Raw genomic sequence first — 6,786 nt, forward strand, 5'->3', positions numbered from 1 at the left:
AATAATAATAATAATAATAATAAAACAATAATAATAAATTTAAAATTAAATTTTTTATACGTTTTAAAATTTGCTTTTATTTAAAATTTTTTTTTCTCCGAATAATAATAATTTTTTTTTATACCGTTAACAGATTTCAATTATGTAAAAAATAGACGTGTTCTTATTTATTGCAGACAACAAAATAATAATAATAATGATGATGATGATAACGGCGTAATTTTTTTTTTATGTTTAACAGCGAAAAAAATTTTTTTTATTAATAACAATTTAAACGTTAAAAAAAAAAAAAAAAATTTTGCTTGGTTGTTTGTTTTTCGTTTTTTTTTTTGTACGAAAAAGGTTTAAAGGTTTGAAATTTGACGCTTTAAGGGTAAATTTTCTTTTTTTTTTTTATTTCATCGATAGAAAAAAAAAATGTTGAGATTTAACACAAAAAAAAAATTTTTTTTCGATTCTTTTTATTTAATTTCATCGTTAAAATCCGTTCAGTCCGGTATTTTCCTCAACGAGTTTAAATCAAAGCGAAACAAATAGAATACTTTCACATTTGTTTACCTTATGCGTTCATCGCTCTTTTAAAAAAAAAAATTTTTACCCTTTTTTCGCGTTTACTCGAAAATTTTTTTTTTGTTTTTAATTCGCCGTCGTTTGTAAAAAAAAAAAGGCATTTTTTAGCGAATCTTTCACATTATGATTATTTTGATTATGTCATTTATGACTTTTTATTTTGAATCGTTAACGGAATCGTCTGCGTGAACAATCGACAAACGGAACGCGAAGGTAACAATAATAAATTCGTTAATCCAAAACGAATTTTTTTTTTTTTTTTTTCAAAACAATTTAACGTTTGTTCCTTAAAAAAAAAAAAAATTATTATTTTTACAGTTTCTTGCATTTACGTCAATTTAAAATTTTTTTTGGGAGGGATCAAAAAGGATTTTTAACGGATTATATAATAATCATAATAATAATGGGTAAAAAAGTTTCTTTAAAAAAAAAAAAGATTGTCTTTAAAAAATCTTTATTACAAATGGCTCTTTCCAGCTTACCTAATTACCCATCCATCCGATAATTAATACTAAATTAATTTTACATAATTAAAATAAAAATAATAATAATAATTAAATGACATAAATTTTTTTTTTCAAATCGATTTATTAAATTTTCGCGCCATTTATTAATTTTACTTTTGGTTACCGATGCAATCATAAATAATTTTTTTTTTTTAATAAAAATAAAATTAAATAAAACAAATTTTTATAAACCGAAATAAATAAATAAATAAATAAATAATAATAATTTATAAAATTTTACTCAATAATATTAAATAAATATTTCAAGTTTTACGCGTCATTTTTAAAAATCAAAAACGAAAAATAAAAATGAAATACAAACGAACGGGAATCGTAAAATAGTTAATGATAATAAAAAGTGAAACGTGTGAAATTAGATCAACTTACGTTGAATCACTTTCGACCAATCAAAAATTTGACTTTTATAAAAACTTTATTTACGCTTTATGATTTAAAAAAAAAATTTTTTTTTTTTAATTATTTCGACCGACCGTTCATTACACGTCATTTTCCGTTAAAAAAATCATATTTAAAAGTTTCATTTTTTGTTGTTGTTGTTGTTCCTTAAAAAAAAAAAATTTCTTTTTTATCTCAGCACGTGTAAAAGTCGTTTTATATTATTATTATTATAAAAAAAAAAAACATTAAAAAAAAGGGAGCGGGGAGGGGGGTAAAATTTTTATAAAAGCTCAGATGTGTAGTTTTTTTTTTTTTTTTCGTTACGTTTATCTCACGATGATGGTGGGGATGGTGGTGGTGGGGTTTTCCTGTCGGTCTCCTACCACGGGCCTCCTACCACGACGTTTATAACTTAATGTATTTATAATTATATTTTTAATAATTTAACAAAGTTTATTTCAAAAGGTGGTTTTAAAAAATCAATTTGATGATAAAATAAATTTTGATTCTTAAATATATATACGTTAAAATCCGGAAATGAATCGATTTAAAAATTTTAACCGACTTTAAATAATTTTTTTGTTTAAATTATTTACTAAAAAAAAAATTATATATTACGACAGTAAGGTATGAAAATCTCACCTTCGGGGTAAAAGCAAAAATCCCCCCTCGACTCCCCCTCCCTCCCCACCGCAAAAAAAAAAAAGAAAAGAATTTTTTTTTTTTTATTTGAGCCGTATTCATTTTAAAACGCCAAAAGCGAATTTTTTTTTTCTTCTTCTTTTTCCTTTTTTCCTTTTTTTTTTCCTTTTTTTTGTTGTATTTAAAAAAGAAAAATAAAATTAATTTTTTTTTTTCCGAATCCCTCGCGGGTAAAACAAAAAAACAAAAAAATATTTTAATTTGGCCATAAGTCCAACACGGCAAAAAAAAACAACAGGTTTCGTTTAGTTAGTAATTTTAAGTAATTTTTTTTTTATGTTACGATGAATACGTTTTATTACGAGTGGTAAGTAAAATAAAATAGTCAAAATTAACGAGTAATAAAATTTTAACAATTTTATTTTAATGGAGTTAAATAGAAATCTAGAGAGAGAGAGAGAGAGAGAGAGAGTGGGGGAAACAAATAAATAAAAATGTCGTTTATAAACGATTTTGAAAAAGAGAAAGATTTTATTGACCTGCCTTAAGGAAATCAATAAAAAAAAAACGTTTAAAGTATTTTTAAAAAATCAAATAATAATAATAATAATAGTAATAATAATAATAATAATTCTTTCGTTATTTATTATTTGATGATGAAACGATTCGAAAATTTTTTTTTTTAAAAATGACATTTTCTCGTTTGCTGACGTGTAAAAAAATGAAAAAATTTTTTTTTATACAAACTTCACGAATTCAATTAAAATTTATTAATAATGATAATTATGATAATAATTTTTTGCTAAGGTTTTAAAAATATTTAACGAATTTTATTGTTATAGCAAAAATTTTTTAACGTTACCGACATTTAAAATATTTTTTTTCTTTTTCTGTATAAAAAAATTTTCACTCACACATTTTTTTTCTTTTTTTTTTATTTAATAAAGAAATTTTTTTCTAGAAATTTCTTGCTGAGATGTCGTGATGATTTTTCTATTTAATTTCATATAAATTTTCGTCTTTATTTTCTCCTCCCTTTCCCCCTTCCCTCTCTTTCTCTCTCTTTGTCTAAAATGCTATTTTGTGTTTTTTTCTTAAGTAAAAAATAAAAAAAAAATAAACTACGGGCTACCCTATGGCATTTGAATTTTATCATCATCATCATTATTATTATTATTATTTCTTTTTATATATATATTTATAAGAAAAGACTTTTTCATATCGTTTCTTTTTTGCGACATTTTTTCTTAATTATTAAAATCCATCAAAAAAAGAAAAAAATTTTTTTTTTGCTTAAAAAGCACTTTGAAATAAAATTTTATTTAAGCTCATTTTATTTAGTACGCGGGAAAGAAAAATATTGTTATTATTATTAATATTAATTTAATAAAAAGTTAAGATTTGAAAGGGAAAGAGAGATAGAGAGAGAAAAAAAAAATTTTTTTTTTACTTTCAAACAAAACAAACAAAAAAGAGAGAAAAAAAAGGAAAACAAATCGAAAAGATTTTTAATTATAAAAATTATTTAAAAAAAAAAATAAAAGAAGAGAATGCTAATTAAGAAAAGAATTCAAAAAAAAGCAAAAGGTAGGAACAAAAAAAAAGCAGAAGACAAAAAAATGAAATAAATCACAAAACGTTTTTTTTTTTTTATCATCGCGACTAAAAAAAAAGTCAACGTTTAAATTATACGTAATAACTTCCGTCTTAATCCCTCAATGATTATTATTATTATTTCTTTTGTTAAATTTTCGTTTTAATAATAATAATAAATACGTTTAAAACCGGAAATGAAGGAAAAAAAACAAACAAATTTTTGTAAATAATAATGATGATGATAAATTAAAAAAAAAAAAAAGAAGAAAAGAAAATCGGGTCGAAAACCCGTGTGACAATCGCAATCGATCGATTTAAAAACTTTTAAGTATTTTAATATCTATGGTTTTTTTTTATCCGATCGGATGTCATAGAGTATAAAAACTTTTTCTTGCGCTCTTCTCAATGATATTTCTTAAAATTATTTTCCAATTGATCGATTTAATTTGCATAAGATGAAGAATAAGAAAAAAAATATAAAAAAAAAATAGATGACCTTGCATATCATTTTTATTATTATTATTATTACTATCATTATTATTATTATTATTATTATTATTATTATTATTATTATTATTATTATTATTACTATTACATAGAATAATTGAAAAATAATAATAAATTTGTTTGTACTTTTGTCGTTGTTTGTTCGAACAAATATTATATTAAAAAAAAAAAAATGATAGAAAATATTATTGGATATATCTCGACGTACAGAACAATTCGAACCATTAAAATAATAATAATAACAATAAAATTATTATTATTATTATTATCATTTTCGAAATTGTAGTTAAAAAGTAATAAATTTTTTTTTTTTACCACCGTAAGTAATAATTACAATACGGTAAGGAAAAAAAATTTATTTTTTTTTATTATTAAATTTTCTTACGGTTTTATATATTCGGCATATTTACATGTTTTAGAGGAAACGCCATTAAAAGGAATTTTTTTCTTTTAATGTATATTTTTATTTTTTACCGCCATTTTCTTTTTTTTTTTCAACTTAGACGAGTCAGTCACTTAAATTTGATTTTAAATGTTTTATTAACTATAAAAAGAAAAAAAAAACGCATTTATTTTTTTTTATTTTAACGGTTTGTTTTTTTTCGGTATGTAACTCATATAATATTTATTCGGTATCAAAGTGTGGGTGGGTGCGTGGGTGTGAGTGGTTGTGTGCGCGTACGTGTAAAACATTATTTAAAAAAAAAAAAATTCGGCATGTTTAACAAACGATTATGTACATATGTTAAGGTTTTTTTATTGTTTGAAAATGTATCGCAAAAATAATTTTTTTATATATCGAAATATTTTTACGATCGTTTAAACCTGTTTTTTTTTTTTTTCAACGTGTCGTTTTTACATCCCCTTATAAACTCCCGGAAACGGAAAAACTATTTTTCTCTTAAATTTTCCTCTCCTCTCTCCCTCTCTCCCACTATTCCTTTTTTTTTATTTCTTCTTAATGTCAAATTTATGTAACCGTAAACTCGAAAAACAAAACAAAACTAATGGAATTTTTTTTTTCCCCTTTTAACGATGATGATAATAATAATTATCATTATTGTTATTATTTACATAAAAATAGAAACGTTATTAAAAAGTAATTTTAATAAATAAATAAATAAAATCTTATTGATATTTATTTATTAATTTTTTTAAAAAAATAATTTTTACCGAAAAAAAATGAATAAGTAAAATGATAATGTTTAGCTTACCATAATTTTTTTTTTAACTTGAATTCCTTCTCACGTTTATTAGTCACTTTATATCACGTTATTAATTATTATTATTATTATTATTACGACGTCGATAAATAAATAAATAACGACGAATGTTATTTATTAATAAAATTAAATTAATAAATTATTTTTAAAAAAGAAAAAAAATCACCGAATGTTTTTCTTTTTTTTTCCACGATATTATTTTACACGAAAAAAAACTCCCCCACCCCCTTGTGTGTGTGTGTGTTTTTTTTTACACCCTCGTGAAAAATTTTCAAAATTCTTACCCTTTTACTATTACTACTACTACCACATAAACTATTTCCGATTAAATAACGTTCGTAATAAATAAATAAATTATGTATTTATTTAAAAAAAAAAAAAAAAAATTTTTTTTTTTGAAATGTTTTTATTATTATTATTATTTTCTTTTTTTAAAGAGAGAAATATATGTACGTAAGTGTTATTATTATTATTAATTTATTTATTTATTTTTAACGAATCCGTTACGAGAAAAATTAAACAAAAATTTTTAATAGAAAAAAATAAATAAATAAAAAAATTCAAAAAAAAAAAAAAAAAACGAAACCACCGGATTCGTGAAAATTTCCCTTTAGTACGAGAAGACGATCGAAACTGTCAGGATAGTAAAGGGGAACACACCCCCTGTGAAAGATTTTGAATGCGCGTGCTTCGAGATGTTACTTGGTTTTACTTCTTTTTTTTTTTTTTTAAACTTCGGATGAAGAGTCGAAAGTGGTGGTGGCGGCGGCGGCGGCGGCGGTGGAAGCGGGGGCGTAGGAGGGGAGGGGGCGAAATGAAAAAAGAGCGTGTAAAAATTCGGAGGACAGATGAATCAGTCGCCGTTTTTTTTTTTTAAAATTATTTTAGGAGAGTCTGCTATTCCTCTCTCTCTCTTTTTCGTTATCTCTCTTTGTTTCCGTAATTATTATTATTATCATTGGTTTCGACGTTACGTCACTAGATTACACACACGCGCGCCCACACACACACACACACACACACAATATCATGACGCGTCGTGCGAAATGACGATGACGACGTCGATAAAAAAAAAAAAATTTTAATTTAAATTTAAATTCGAGGGGGGTGGGAGCGGAGGCAGGAGAGGGGAGGAGAGGGGGTCGACAAAAATATTTCGATCACGAATTATATAATTTAACTAAACCCTTCTCGTTGGTGAAAATATTCTAGAAAGTTAATTAATAATTGTTAAGACATTCCAGAAGTTCTTACAGAAATTTATATTGTAATTAGATGAACTGTTGATAATTTTACTATGTTGTAATTACCCTCTCCCTCCTCTCCCCTCCCCTCCCCTCTCT

The sequence above is a fragment of the Pediculus humanus genome, genomic scaffold (assembly GCF_000006295.1).
Source record: "Pediculus humanus corporis 1103172107401 genomic scaffold, whole genome shotgun sequence".
In the NCBI taxonomy this organism is placed as follows: domain Eukaryota; kingdom Metazoa; phylum Arthropoda; class Insecta; order Psocodea; family Pediculidae; genus Pediculus; species Pediculus humanus.